We start from the raw sequence: 16,321 nt of genomic DNA, 5'->3' as shown, positions 1-16,321 counted from the left end.
CCTGGGAATTCCATGTTCTGATTTATGGTAGATAAACCGCCTGCACGGCGCGCCCTTTGGCTGCTCTCACAGCATTTCAGTAATCCTGTTCACCATAAATATCAGATGGCTGTCACTGCAGGCTGCAAAACAGCTTACAACATGAGCAATACTTGATACTTCAGTGCTGCACAACAGTGAACACAGCACCACAACAGTGATGCTGCAGTGCCTGTACTTGAAGCCCAGGAGGAAATGCCCTGTGGCCCAGAAGACACAAAACTAGCCAGCCTTCCCCCTGACTTGGCTTTGGGCTGGGCTGCTTCTACTCTGACACTAGCAAGAAGGCAGCGCAGCATTTAGGAGAAGACAGTGACTATAATTATGTCTAGCACTTGTGTAGGGGACCGTTTGGTGGCAATATTGTTCTGTGGGTGCAGAAAAGGAGGTGACTGTAACCGGTCATCATGTCTAGCACTTGTGCAAGGGACACAAGGGAGGGAAGATGTGTTAGCCTTGGTCCAAAAACAAATGTATGAGTTTTTAAAGTGCAATGCAGATGAAATTTGGGGAACTAACTCTAGCAGAACAAGCTATCAAACCCCACCAACCTCACTTGTGCACCTGAGAGGACCTAGGCATACAGGATTTTGCCTAAGAGTGTACTGTGCATGCCCTCCAGTGCCAGTGCCTTGCCCAAGATGACCATATCTCTTCTGAGATTCACAGACTTCTTTGGTGGCTGTGCTGTCATGACAGCCCAGTCTCTTAGGAATTCTCAGCATACAGCTACAGTATTCAGCAATATCAATTTAGCAAAAGGCAATCAAACAAACAAATAAAAACAGTGGTCATTTCCATCCAAAAATAGCTAGAGGATGAATTCCAACAAGTTTTTTTCATAACAGCCTTGTGGATAGAGCACTCGTGCAGAAAATGGGAAAGCAGTTTTTGCTTCTCTCTTGAACTGGAAGGGATTCAAACCCATATATTCCCTAGGCTGTTGTTGCAATTTACCCCCAAGGAAACAATACAGGCTGTAGGCACTGAAGCCTAGGACTGCACCTCTAAACTGACTCTTTTAGCCACTAGACTATATCCATGCTCTTATATACTGGACTGCTTCCAAGAACATTATCAGCCCAATATCTCAGTTTTGGCAAGAAGATGCTCCCTATCACCTAAAATTCTTTTATAAACTAGTGCTTTGGGCATGTTCCTGAGAAGAGGACGGTGCAGTCTTGAATCCCTTCAGGACAAAGCTCTGTTATGGATGAATGGTGTAAGTATCTGGCCATTACATACAAGATCACATCACCTTCTGTTCAGACCACTCTTTTTAAGGTTAAAAGAGAGACAAAGATAAAAGAAATACCTCTCAGGTGCACAAGGGGGTTAGGTCTGATTTTGTGGCTTGCTCTATCACAGTTAGTCCCCCAAATACCACCTACATTGCACTTCAAGAGCTCATGCACTTGTTTTGGGATCTAGCCTTCTCCCTTCCTAGTGTCCCTCACACAAGTGCTAGATGTGATGAAGTGATTACAGCCGCTGCCTTTTCTGGTTTGGGGCTCTGAATCGCATCCTTAGGCAGCACTCAGCACAGGCCTGCAAAGAGGAGAGTCAGTCCCAGGAGACACAGAATTAGGGCCCTTGTCTCTCTCTGGCGTTGCCTGCGGGTTGGCTCAGTGCATAGGGAATAAGTGAGCTCTGGGGACAGTCATCTTAAACTTAACTATGCCATGTCAGCACGCTAAGGGCTTTCTGGTATTTGACCTTTGTGCCTGCCTTTCTTCTACACATTTGTTGAAGAGCCTATGAAATATCTGGCTTCAGCTGAGGGAAAACTAAATATTTTTGTTTGGATAGTACCTCCTGAGGAACAGATGCTTGGAGCCAGCTAGCAGCTAGTCCAGTGAGTTTAATGTCTAATGGCATTTAAAAGCTGTGTGGGTTTAATCCTGTATATGTGAGTGTCATTAAGACTGCATTGTGTCTATTGTAGTTTTGGGCTTTGGACACACGTCACCACCTAGTTGAGGAGATGACTCCTCCAAAATTGCTCTCCATTACGTTTTACCACCCTCCTCACGGCATTTCTGTTTTGCCTGCTGAGTTACTGTTACCCATTTACTCCCCCATCTATTTTAGTTAAATTAAACTTAAACTGTACATTAGTGGAAATGCACTAGAAAACAATCACACTGGCAGCTCAGCTGGCAACAGTAAGGGAGCTGGAACCAATGGAATATTTTCAGCTCCTACAAGGGGCAAGCCAAATCTCTTCCTTGTGTGTTAAGAAAGTTTTGCATGTTGCTTTAAAATCTGACCAAAAAAACGTCGGGCTAAATATCAACCTCTTTTGCCCATTTAGTGGGAGAGGGAAAATCTTTTGTAATAGCAGTCTTAGCTGTTATCTGTGCCACTGCTGCCCATAATGATGTGGACAGAGGAACAGCTTATACAGAGAAGTTAGAGCCTGAACACCTCTCGCAGGCCTCACATTTTAGATTTTTTTTATCTTTGCAATATTTCATAATGATTAACATTTGTCGCAACTGTGTTAGTGTGTGTGTGTCTGTAAGTAAAGCTCTCAGCCCAGCAGGACTCCATCACAACTTTCGGGCTTTGGAAATATTCATTTTATATCAGCAATGATGGCAAACAGAAGGCTCAACCATCCTGATTAATTAATCCCCATACAGCACCTCCTAGCAACCAAAAGTTGTTTTTCTAACACTTCTAGCTGAGACTTGTAAGAGCATAACTTAACCACATGGGAATGCACTATCTCATTCTTATGAGCTCAGAAGTCTTTAAAGGAAACATTACCTACATATATGCTTTCCCTGAGATGCCATCAGTGGCTGGAAGGACTGGATGACCATCGGACAGACTAGTCACAGCAGACAGAAAAGGTCTCATGCCAAAGTATGTATTTATGATTACCAACTCTTCCGGTCTCCCAAAAGGCTGATGAAGCCACCCAGCCAGACCATGACTCCACGTTTCCACTACAGGAAAGTGTAAGCAACTCCAGAGAACAAAACTGGTACCTTTCTAAAAAATATGTAAAACACTGAATTTCTGTCACTCCGTTTGTACAGTGTAAAGTGTTCATACTGACTCTCTAGTACACCCATTACAGTAGCAATATAGCCTCCAGCAACGAAATTTCCCAAATCTAGTAGTGAGCACAATGTGGCGTCCCACCACTAAATCTGCTTTCAGTAGCATTACATTAAAACTCTTCTTGACTTGGCATTGACAGGTTATTATGACATTACTTAAGTATGTATGTAACTTTGGGTTTTCAAGGTGCATCTTTTACTAGAAAATCTTAGCTAAGCAAAGCTAGCAGTGAGAATGATCTCAGGCATCCGTAAATGTGAGGAAAAAAGTAGCTGATTTCCAGTATTTACACTTGAGACAAACCAGGAGACTCTGCAATCAATTTAATTGATTCACCTAGAGTAACTATTTTACATTTAAATGCATATCCACATGCTGTGTTTTACCAGCTACAGGAGGTCAGTGTATATGTTCTTTGCTGAAGTTAATTAACAAGAGAAGCAGAAATTGATATCATAATTAATTAATTTTTAATGTTCTTTGTCACAGGGAAGCCCTAGGAGTGTGCTTATAACCAGTGAAATCCCCAGGAAGTAGGGCTATATGCAAAAGGAGACCATTTGGGATTAAGGCCCCTATTTGGAGTCACAAACTCAGAGCTTGAAGTTACACGTGATGGATGGGACTGACACTTAACAGCTGCAAATTAATTCTGTTAGCGGTGAGTGCGCAAAAGGGAGCCTCTGGAGTCTGCATCGAAGTTATCAGTGACTACAAATTTCTGTTCTAACACTTGTAACTGATTTTTTGAATTCTAACAACTTGGGGTTTAATTCTGTATTTTAGCATAGTAAAATGTATTTCATTTTTATTTTCTCCAGTTTTGAGAGGGATTTCAAAGTGGTCTGGGAAATGCTGGCACTCTTCGCTCTAGACAGCATTGTATTATCCATTTATAATATCAGGGATTCCTTATAAGATATTCCTCTTCTGAGCAGCACGCCAAGTCACCATGATGCCATCTTCTCCGCGTTTCTCCTCTCGCACACAGTTCTAGTGTTTCCTCGCTCCAAATATGTGACTCCCTTCCTAAAAAGGTGGCAGACCTTTCTCTACCCTTTCCCCCAGCCTCACTTGCGGACCAGACATGAAGTGAGAAACCCAAACCTCTCCCTGTCAGACTGACTGCAGAGGTTTTCTTTCACCAAGGTAAAAAGCAGGAAGGCAGAGATTTCTTCTGAGAAAGCAGGGGACAGAGCTGTCCTCCCACTTTGCGCTCGCTCACACCTCTCGGGGATCCTCTGCCCTCTCAGTGTCCCATGAGAAGCTCCAGGGATGCAGAGGGCAAACAGACACATGCTTCCAGGGCTCTTATCTGCTTGGTGGTTCCAGAAAAAAAGGTAAATCTGAGACTGAGCAGTGCTGGAGGATCTCGCTGACGGGCGTCCCCCGCCGGGCAGCCCAGAGGGGAGCTGCCACTGCACCGCCGGTCCGTTGCAGCAGCAGCAGGGCACAGTGCTCTGAGCAGCCACRGGACAAAGCGACAGAGCCCACGCGAGGGCCAAAACCCAGGAGCTGGGCTCAAGCACAGGGCACGAGACAGCTGCCTTCTCTGCAAGGCAGTGCAAGATTGGGGCTTCTTATCAGCACAACGGATCACCACAGCTGTTGTTCGTTACAGATTGCATACCAAATTCTTTATACCAGAAGCTGTAAGAACAAAGTGCCATATGTTTCCTGGCTTTGAAATCATGTGGGGAGATGGAGGAGGGGGAGAAAAGATGCTGAATACCATCTGGTTGAAAGCAAGCCATTACCTTTCCACCTGCTGTGCACAGGGGCTGGTGTGTGTCCACATCCCCCAGCCCCTGGCTACAGCCCCTCACTCGCTGTGGCTGTGTGACCAGGAAAGGTGCCGCTGCCAGCAGGGGAACCTGGGAGCATCAGAGGAGATCAGTACAGATAGTGCATTATTCCCAGCAACTCCTTTCCAGTCTAAGAGGAACATCTGCTGAGTGTAACTTCAAATTCTCCTTCCCAACTCCTGGCTTTTGCTTCCTGACCTATTTTTCTGTATTTGTCCCACGTTCAAAGTGCAGTAAATTGCAGTGTGCATCCTCTTTTAAGATGCACATAACACCGTTTGGAGAGAAAGGCTCCCACTGAGGATGTTCTGCAGGGCCTTGGTGGGAGCCTCTGGCAGGTTCAGCTCCTGCCAGGACGCAGCAGGCACTTCAGGTGTAGCAGGACGGCCCAGGAAAGCCTCCCTTCCCCAGGTGCAGAATACTGCAGTATCTCGTCTCTGGGAAAGGCAGGTGCTACCTCAGGAGGACCTTCAAGATGGATTATCCAACCAAGCAGCCAAACCTCCCACGGAGTTCAAAGCGCAGTGGGAACCGTGATACAGTAGCCACCAACCACCTTTCGCAGGGGCGAGAAGGGGCTAACCCAGGCCCAGAGCGTGCTTGCAGCCCAGCCTCCAGCTCATGTGTTCCCTGAGGGAGATTCACAGGGCAGTATGTCTCAACAGATGACCTGCCTGTGCAGTGAAGCATCCCTCTTGTTATTCCCTTCCTTCCTGTCCCATACGCCAAAGGAGGAAGTCTGCACAGAGACCATCCTCTCTACTTCAGGACATAAAGGGAGCAACTGGGTCCAACCTGTAGATAAGTCAATGGGAGGGGAGTTTGCAGGCTAGCTTCAGAGCTCAGGTTCAGAGTAACTTTGGGTTTTTTACCAGTTGGCAGGACAACCATGCTCAGCTACCCCCCAACAGGACCTGCTGCTGACAAGTGCTGGTAGCGGCCAGGGACAGGACACTGGGCAATTCATTTTAACTTGTCAAGAAACTTGTCTGTGCATCAGCCCCACTGGCAAAGACTGAACCTACTGTCAGTAGGTACTCACAGGTCTGGGCAAAGCAGAACAGCAACTTTTGCTAATAATAACCTCTACTATGGATTTCTGGTCACCAGAAGTTATCTACCAGGAACATTGCAGAGTGAAATGGAGAAATTGGCACCTACCTCACTGCTAGTAGACAGTTATCAGTGACACATAACAAATGTTTCCCTGTGTTTTCCTAGACTTTTCCCTATGCCTTTTCTCTGATGGTGCTTTTTTGGTTCTTAGAAATGCACTTCAAACATGTCACCAAACTGAAATCAACCCAGCTAGTGTTGGTTTGGATGCTATAACAGATATGAGTTAGGAAGAGGTGCACTGTTCATGTGGTGAGCACCCTGAGGTGGAGCAGAAGCTGAGTAACATAAGAGGAGAGAAAATGAGCAACTCGGGGAGAGCCACCCTAGATTCTTCCTTAGCAGATCAACGCTCTGGGTCTTAAGCTTTCTGTTCTGGCCCCAGCTGAGCACTCTTAGGATATGATGACACCTAGGCATAAGGAAAAAGCAACTGGAGAATGCCAGACTTGCTTGAACTGGCCCTGAGCATATTCATGATTCGGAAAAAACAATGGGCCAAACTTGAAGCATTGTTCCTCTCTGCTCAGTTCTTACTCAAGGATTTCAGGAGAAGAGTAGCCTGAAAAGAAATTTTGTGTGTGGTCTCAAGATTTTATTGCCTAACTGTAATGCAGTAAGAATTAATTCTGTCCCATGGGATTCTGGCCCTCCCAAAGAAAAGCCAAGATCCTGGTCCCTGGTATGATGATGCAAAGTGGCCAAATGTGGCAATGGATAGAGTTGGGACCTTCCATGGTCTTCACCACCACTCAGGGCATGTCCGAAGGTTATAATGTAGCAAACTCTTTGAACTATTACCAGGCACTGTAATTTAGACAAGTCCTCAGGCTGACTTAAATTACTGATGAGATTCTACTTTCTTCTGCTAGCCCTGGAGATTAAAGGAATACAGCAGTGTTATGCAGTCACTGCGGTCTCTCCCTCCTGGCTGGTTAGCACACCTTGGAGAAAGATGCCAGCATTAGCCAGACTTGCCGAGACACAGGTGCTTCGAAACAGCATTATAGCACCAAGCTTTTTGGTGCCTTACCCATGTTTGGAATCCATGGCCCTGAGTTAGGTACATAGGTACTCTGCAATGTTTAGAGAGAGCTGAGTACCTAAAACTGGGATTCACAAATGTCTACAGCATTAGGAGAAAGATGCAAGGGTGTTCCCAGCTTGTGGACCCCCAGGGGTTTCATAGTGGCAAGCTTTAAGAAACTTGATGCAGACCTGAGATTATCCCCATGAGTTTAAAACACCACATAGGTATTTAAAGACTTTAGACATTTCCCAGAAGAGACTGCAGTGGTAGAGGGATTTTAAGATTCTAGATCTTTAGGTGCTTATAGTAGCACTTGGACAGCACTTAGGTAACAGGATACTTTTGCTGACATAATCTTTACTGCCTGCATTGAGTTCCACTTGCTGTCAGACATCCACAACAGGGTGTCGATTGCAGCTATGAGTTACAACCATGGTCTTTTACATCAGTTATAAACCCACATGGCTCTCTTCACTGAAAGGTATAATCACATCGTAATTCATTTACAACAGAGCTGTTCACCAGACCAACATGTACATCATCGATTTCAATACAGAAAAATGGCAGTCGTGCCTTACTTCTGCCTGGAAGCAGCAGTCAGCTTCACATAAAGTCTTTATAGGAAAGTCTCCTTTCTGGCCACAAGCACTCCTGATGCTTGGCAGGATAATGGTCCTATGTCATCCTTACCTTTGAGGGCTCCCTTTAACACCCATCCCATAATCCAGCGCTACATGCTCTCTCATGAAGGGCTTTGCAGTCTCTCTCCTTAAATCCTGCTGTACAGTCACTTAAGCACTGCATAACGCAGATAAACTAGTGTGAGCAGCTGCTGCCACCCTCAGGTCACTCTTGCATAAAAGCTCTCTTTCAGCTTTTGGTGACTTGTCTCTAAAAAAAATAATTACAAGCAAACTCAGCAAAGTCATCGGCCAAAATGACTTTTGCACCTTATTGGCATGATGACACTGCTTGCCATGGATGAATCAAGTTTTTTTAATCTAAAATGTGCTATGTAAGATCAGGAGCAGAGGCAGCTCTGACATGGATGGAGCAGATGCAAGAGGACTGTCAGGGCCACAGTAACATCACATGACTGAGCTGGTTTCCTTGAGCTGTTTCAGGTCCAGAATTGAGACTGCAGTGCAGACCTGCAGCCACAGAGAAGCACCTATTTCCTCACTGCTGCACGATGCCTCAACTCTCTGCTACCCAAAAACCTCCAAGCCAGGAATACCTGGGCAACAGGCCAGTCACCTGCATCAGGCTTGCAGGAACAAGAAGCTCCAAACAAGCTGTGGTCTTGGGAAGGTGTTAGCTGCAAGGGCTGGAACAGCAAGAGGGAAACAAAACCAGAGCTAAGGAAGGGGATGGCCTAAAGTCACCTTCATTTCCCACCTCCAAACCCCCAGGTAAATCCACAGATGGATTAGACACACACATACCATTACACTCCTTTTCCCAGCAGTAAGAGTGCATTTGCAGCTAGACTCCCAGCTGTGGTAAAGGTTGGAAAAGAGTGCTTGTGTCAAGCAATCTTAATTAGTTTTTAACAAGTATTTTGCTTGCATTTATACCACCACACACCACAACTGCATCAACTTGTACCAGCTGAGAAGCGTAGGTCTTGACACACTTGAGATGAGATAACCATGGGGAAAATTCAGACATGCTGCAAGCTCCTGTATTGCTCTGAAGGCAGCCAGTGCCTCTCCTTGGTTCCAGGCGTGCAGTGCTGCTGGAGCAGGGATGAGTTCAGCTGAGTAAACTTAGGTTCTGCACACTCATTTGTAACCAGAAGGCTGACTTTTGCTGCCTTGCTAGTTAAACAACAATCAATTTGAAGGTGGGCAAAATCTTTGTTCCTATTGCTCTCCTGCTGTACCTATGATCTTTCCAGCTCTGTGATACTTCTATAATTCTCCTCTGAAGAAAAAAAGAACTTAATTGTCTGGAGTCCACTTTTACTGGCACATACAAACACACAACTAAATAAACCATGTCTTGGGAAAAACTTTATGTCCTCCTTGATTGTGTACACTTAAGGACATTGCTAGTGGTGAGAATTTTCCCTGGAAGCTTGTTTCCAGTGATTCCCTGCACACTGAAATAGAGAGGAAGTAAAAATTCTTCTCCAAACAGGTTTTGCTCATAAGCGTTTCAACTCAGCATGGTCAGCAGTATTTTTATCCCCAGCATATTCTTCTCTCCTAGTATTTGTTTGATTCTGAGACCATCATAGCTGCTAGGGAATGAAAGCTCTAGCAAGGTGATTTCTGAGCTCTGCTTATCTTTCAAGTTAAAGTTGAGACTTTACAACTTACAACACTTTAGCAAGACCTCAAAGACCTTTTCAGGCCACTAAAGCTTGCAACATACTTGGGAGAGGGGGGCAGATATGGACTACTATGGCTTTGGGGTATTATTTTTTAATTTTACGGTTTATTTTTATTTTTAATTTTATAGTTATGCAAGGACAGAAGGACTCAATGACCATACAAAGCCATGGCTAAAAGCAGCTTGGGGAAAGCTGGTGTTAAAATTTCAAGTAGCCCTCAGGTTTAGGCATTCTTTCACTGTCCACTGACACACCAAAGACTCCTTGGTTAACACAGGCTCCTGGGAGCTGCCTCTCCCACTCTGACACCCAGCACTACCAACTCCCAAAACTATCCTCTTGGCTTAGTAAAAGAAGACCTCACAACCCCTTCCAGGCCTGTATTTCATAATGCTAGTATCAAGTCTCCCACCACAAAACAGAATTCCTGAATTCTTTTCATATCAAATTTTTAAATCTCATGGTTCCTGACCAGATCCTATTGTCTAAATACATCACAGATTTTAAATCCCAAGGAACTTCTGAAGACAGTCGGTGGCTGTTTTCCCTCACAGATTCATACTTTCTCCATATGCCTAATGAAGTCCAGAGGATCACTGAATGACAGAACAATTTAGATTGGAAGGAACCTTTGGAGGTCACCTAGTCGAACCCTCTACTCCAAGTAGGGCCAACTTCAAAGTTAGATCAGGTTGCTCAGGACCTTGTCCAGTACAGTTTTGAAAACTGCTAAGGACAGAAATTCCATAGCCTTCTGAGAGACCTGTTTCAGTGTTACTCTCTCTTACTGTGAATTTTTTTTCCTCATATCCAGTCAGAATTTTTCCTTCTGCAGTTAGTAACTGTTGTCTCTTGTCCTTTTGCAGTCCACCTCTGACAAATGTCTACATCATCTTCTCTATAAACCCTAGGTCAGACCTTCCCCTTGTACAGCCAATTGTTGCATACAATTTGATTAATTTATCTTCACACTACTGCTAACAGGTGAGGAATTATTAACCACACTCTAGAGATGGAGAATAGAGACACACAAAATTTAAAGTCAAAGACATCCACTAATTTGGAATGCCCCTTTTGAGGCAAGTGGGACCAGACTTCCATAATAGAAAGCACTAATTCTGTTCACATCAATTGCAAAACTTCTTTTGCCAGTCAGACTGAAAGTTATCAGAAAACAAGAAAATGTAAGTAGTGATTCTCTTAGACAACTTTGATTTTAATGGCTTGCTCTGATGCACAACCAAGAAGTTCCAGTCTCCTTGGGCTGTAGTTAGGTGCCTTAACCTGTGACCCTCTTTCTTCTTTTTGCAACTCTCTGCTTTATTCGTCACATACTTTCAGACTGAAACAACAACTGTTTTACAATGACCTTCTTTATTACACAGATTCAACTTTTTCCCAGATCACTGTCCATCCTCTTAGCTGAATGAGGCAAGAAAACAGAACACGTGTTCATGCAGGACTTCATTATGATGCATATTTACAAGGCCATGAAAAACCCACAAGACCACTTTAATCCAATGCTTGCAGCTGGCAAAACAGTATTTATATCCTTTAAGAGTCTCTGCTGCAATGAAGGTTGTAAATATTTTCATCTGGATCATACTTTCAAATTTTCAGTGATTCACAAATCACTAGCAAAGAGAATTCAGTTACTCTGTAAAAGCTCATAGATGTCAGCTGAGAGGAAACAATCACTTTACCAATGACTTCATAGCTATTTGCTAAGAGAGGGAAAATGGTGAGACTCAGGAATCACGGGGTCCATTACAGAAGCTAGAGAAGAGCATTCTCCCCTGTTTCACCAAAACTTCTGCTCCTTTCTTTTTAGTGGTGGTATCTGGTTCCAACTTCGGTTTCTTCACTGTCTTATCCCCATCCATCCTGCTCACTCAGCAGGACCTAGCCTTCCTTGGCTTCTCTACTTGACTCTAATGCCCATTTTAGCCTTTGTCTACCCAGTTTCAGCCCTCCCTCCTACCTGTCTATCTCCTTGCTCCCCTAGCTCCCCTCCACTTCCTTTTCTCTCTCTACCCCAAACCTGATTGTACCAGTTCCCTTATCCCATATCACCTGGCCTTCTCTTTGGGCCTGGTTTTACTGCTCTGAATTGACTCTTCCTCCTTAAGGCTGGTGGGATGTTGGTAGGGTGATTTAACATGCAGATGAGACACTTCCGTGTTGCCAGCTGCTGCATTTGGACCCTGCCCAGCAGAGAACAACTGAAAGCAAGAATTACAGAAAGAATCCTTTCAAATAACTCCAGACCTTTGGGTCAGACTGTATTTAGTCACTCTGTGGATGTGGTGTATACAGGGGCTGATCACAGGTAAAAGCTATAAGGGAATGCAGCCTGCTCAAATTAGTAATCTCTAGCAGTTGTGAGCCTCGCACAAGCCGAATGTGGAAGGAATCAGAAGATGTTTTAGCTGCTCAGAAGGAAGTCTTTACCATACATGTTCCTAATGCCTTTTTTTTTTTGCACAGATTTATAAACTTGACTACATTGGTGCAGATTCTAAGGGGAATAGTGGAAAACATTCTAACACAAAAGTCATGCCTGTTCCTCTCATCTCTTCCATCTCTCTTTTAAGTCCTAAGCCATAATATGAAGGTGGGAAAGCATTTCAGCAGAAGGGTTTCAAGTTCTGGAATATAGACAAAACTAACTATTTTCTCCTACCCACATTCCTACGAATGGATCAGTCATTTTTTCAGAAGCTTTCAGTTCAACACAAAAATATATCATCCTGGCAGCAGAAAATGATGGGGAAAATTTTAGTCCAAACATGAAAAGTTTCAAAGTAACAAGTGAATGAGAAAAGTGCTCTATGGCAGGAAGTACTGGGAAGCTTTAGCATTACAAAATACTGCTGACCCTTCTACATTTGTAGTAAATATGTCAAATTTGTAATTGGTATAAGCAAGCCACAAAGTTTCATCTACTTAACTCAATGACTTGGACATCCAGTCCATATCCCAACTCTGCAAGGTTTATGGATAAACCTTGACCCATCAACAAAACCCTGTTGTCTTAATGAGGCTCTGTCCAGACCTGTGTGTTAAAACCAGTCATGCAACAGGATGAAAACCCCAGCAAAGGCAACAGGTTCCAACTGGAGGGAGGAAATTTCAGGTTGCAGTTTTTACTCTTTGGCAAGCCCCATCCGTCAAACAAAACCTTCAAAAGTGAAGGGCCATGAGGGAGCTTGTTGCTACGTGACATAACTCACACTCTAGAAAACTAAAAACTGGCCCAAGGCAGGCATAATAAAGAGAAAAGAAAGACCTTCGATTAACTGACAGAAAAAAACAAAAATACTAGTTTGTAGGGGCACAGGCATTTGTCCCAGTGACTGACATCTTCCCTATTTGGAAGGAAATGAATTAAAGGAGAATGAAGAGTATATGTTATCAAGTGGGTGTAAATCAAACTAGGCAAACAAAAGAGCATAGGGAGAACTCAAGCTGACATTGAGGGAGAAGAGACTGAAAGAAGCAAAGACAGCTGATACTTATAAATAGACATATAGATTTCAACATATTGATGAAAAGCTGGGTGAAAGATAGTAGCAACCAATATATCTAATCAGGGAAGTTTCTAGTAAAATACTTGTAAGATGGCTATAGTGTTCCATATTATTTATCTGGGTCCTGATTCTGTGGTGCTTGTGCAAACATTTATTGCCACTTAGCCCCTTGAGAGTGAAACACTGCATCATACATTGTGAATTCTGTAGGTACAGTAAATTCTGTCTATGCTTTTAAGAGACCAGACTAGCTTTTGTACTAACAGTACACAAGGCCTTGCTAAAAACAGATTTCAATTCAGTTCATCCTTCAGTTATTGTACAAAGCCAAAAGTGGTTTTCCTCAGTGTTTTGTGTAGCCTTCCCACATCTTTTAGCCACAAGCACATTATTTAAGCCACACATAAACAACCATGATTTACATCAAATTTTCATTCAGTGGAAAGCACATGAAAGAACTACTTTCCTTTTGTGTGTGCCTGCAAGGGCTGGAATCTCTCTTTGCAAATTCCTGCTGGAAACCCCAGGCAGCTGAAAAAGTCTGTTCCATATCTGGCATTTTAAGAAATTCCTGTGAGTTTATTCCATTACAGAATCATTCAGTCACCATTTGGCACCCTTTCTGCAGCAGATGACAAGTCAAGGAACTTCATGATCTCTGAAAAAGGCAGATCCTTAACTAGACTTGATGTCAGCATCTTGTGATAATGCAAAATACGTCTGTTGCAGTTATCATAAAAATTTGTATGACACCCAAAGCTATACATTTCTTTGACAATAATTGAATGATTGAATCCACATTGAATATAATTTGGATTGTTAGTCTGCAAGTGAAAAACAACATGGAATCATGATCTGAATTACAAAAAGAAAAAAAGGGGGCCAGTATGTGTAAAAATTGAATCAACAAAAACAGTCATATGGAACTGGTTAATAGAACTTGATGTTGCACTAAGAAATAAATAAAATAACCACCTCTTCTACTTTTTAAAATCAGGGTAGGTCTAAATCCAGAACATACAGTACACTTGTCTTCTTGGCAGTATGCCCTGAACCAGAATAACAGAATTCCTCTAAAATCACCTCCTCCCAGCTGCAAGCTGGCAAGGAACAGAACATCGATTGCTGAATCTGAGGGCTGGTTGACAACACTCCTTGCCCAGTGGGATTCAGAGCTCTGAAGCAGCCATTCAAAGATTAGCAGACTGTTCCCTGAGAAGATGTGTATATCATCTTTGTGATCTGTTCCTCTGCTAGAGTGAGCACTTGCTCTCTAAGCCCACTGGTGCAAACCAGCTCAAATCTGTGTTATTCAGTGTGAGTGCTCTCTAACACACCTAGACTGCAATTCAGAGGATGCTGATGGTTACTAACTTGATAACCCCCAAACTTTCACATCAAACTTTTCACGGTCCGTTTAGCAGGCACTGCACTCACCCCTTGCTGCCTCATGCACACCACCATTCTCCATAAATATTAACTGATTCTGTAGCACTGATAAATGCCAAACACTAGTTGGCAACCTTTGCTTAGCATTTGTTGAAAAGATAAGCTACCTGCCATTGTGCTTACAATTGTGGTCTCTGCTGCTCTCGTTTTTCTTGCAGCACTCAAGAAGCCACCACTTCAGAGCTATTGCTAGGCCTGCTTCATGCTTTGGGGTGGATCCATGTGAATGACCACTAGGCAGATGAAACTTTGCATCTGGCAAAAACTAGAATAGGCAGCCAAGGACATCAACTAACACCTTGTGTTTCAAGCACTGCACTAGGACACAGCTGTGACTTCAACAGCCCTAGCCTCTCCCTTTCTGCAGAGCAGGATTTGGGTGCAGGAGGCTAGTAATGATTTGTGGGACCATGTGATGTAAACCCCATAGTGCTTTACACCTTGCATCACTAGCAGTAAATCCCAAAGCCACACCTGAGACCATCTCCTAGGACCTAACACTTGCCTTTCAGCACCAGCCACCTTCCTCACCCTCTGAGGTTCCAGGCATGTTAAAAGGGGCAACATGACCTTGTAGAGACTTGAAATCCTCAACATAACCTGATCAGTGAATAACCACATTAGGGTAAAATCACCATAAGGCCTTTGAAGCAGAAACCTTTCACCTATGGCTGGAGAAATTCACATCTGCATATGTTGCACCCTGTATGAAAATACAGATTATACTACAATTATGTCAGCAGGATGGGCTAACAGTCTCATTTTGCAGGCTTTTGTAGACTACTGTGGGAGGATCACAGATGGCATAATAAATTAGAGTCTGTATTCATGCTTCCTATATCTTCCACAACCTATTCTTCCAGTGAGAACTCACATTTTCCAGGAGACAACAAATTTCAGAATCAGAGTTTCAATCTGCATCATGGGTGATGCCATATGCAACCTGTTATTTGGATCATATTGTCTTTCATGAGTAACTAAGAAGCACATACATGCTGCAGTCATGCCCAGAAGTCCTAAAGGGTTAAAGACGGGTGTACATTTGGCATGCTGGAGGACTATCCAACAAGTCTTCCACTAAGCATAATCATGTAGCTCCTGCCGCCAGAGTTCTAGTGCAACTTGGCATAGCAGGGTACAGATGGAGAATCATATCCAAGCAGTAATTGGCATTGCATGTCCTTGTAGAGGGTACTTTGGGCTTTTTAACCTTGAGACAGCATTACTTAGTGCTATAGCTCATCTCCTCATAATTGCCACAAAGAATCCCTCTCAGGACAATGACCTGAGCCTAGATCATCTTCACACATACAGCAATATGTGTCTGGGGGCTCATCTTCTCTGACCGCAAGAACTTTATGGCAGTCCTGCAACAATTTTTATTTTATTTTTAAGCTGCCAAAAATAAAACTACCCTGCAGGCCAAAAAATAACAGGGCTTCTCTGCCAGACCTGTGTTCTGCCAGCATGCAGCTACAGTAGTATTGTGTGGATGGGTGCATGATGCAACAGCAAGTAGGATTGTCCGAGGGCAGAAATCAACATGTGAGCGTAGAAGGCCTGCTGAGATACCCCTGGACTGCCTCAGGCAGAGAAGATGAAACATGGTGTAGTGTTGACCCTGAAGCAAACTTTTTCCTGTTTCATGTCCAAGTTTCCTCAACAGTGTTTCCAGTTGGTTTGCTCCAAACCAGAGTGGACTAATGTGGGTATTCAGTGGAAATGACCAGGGTTCCACAAGCAAAACAGCAATGGAACCATACTGGCATCCACTATTTCATGTAGATGCAAGAAACCACATATGAGATCAGCATCAGTAGAGAACAGAGAATGCTGGCATGCTTCCTACAACCAGTGACAAGAGCAGAACTTTTAGAAACTTTTGGCCAGCACAGATCCAAATATTATTGGTCTCAGATTATTATTAATTACATTAATCATT

The sequence above is a fragment of the Apteryx rowi genome, unplaced genomic scaffold, assembly GCF_003343035.1.
Source record: "Apteryx rowi isolate R43461 unplaced genomic scaffold, aptRow1 scaffold_533, whole genome shotgun sequence".
NCBI lineage: Eukaryota > Metazoa > Chordata > Aves > Apterygiformes > Apterygidae > Apteryx > Apteryx rowi.
This window is presented reverse-complemented; position numbering follows the sequence as displayed.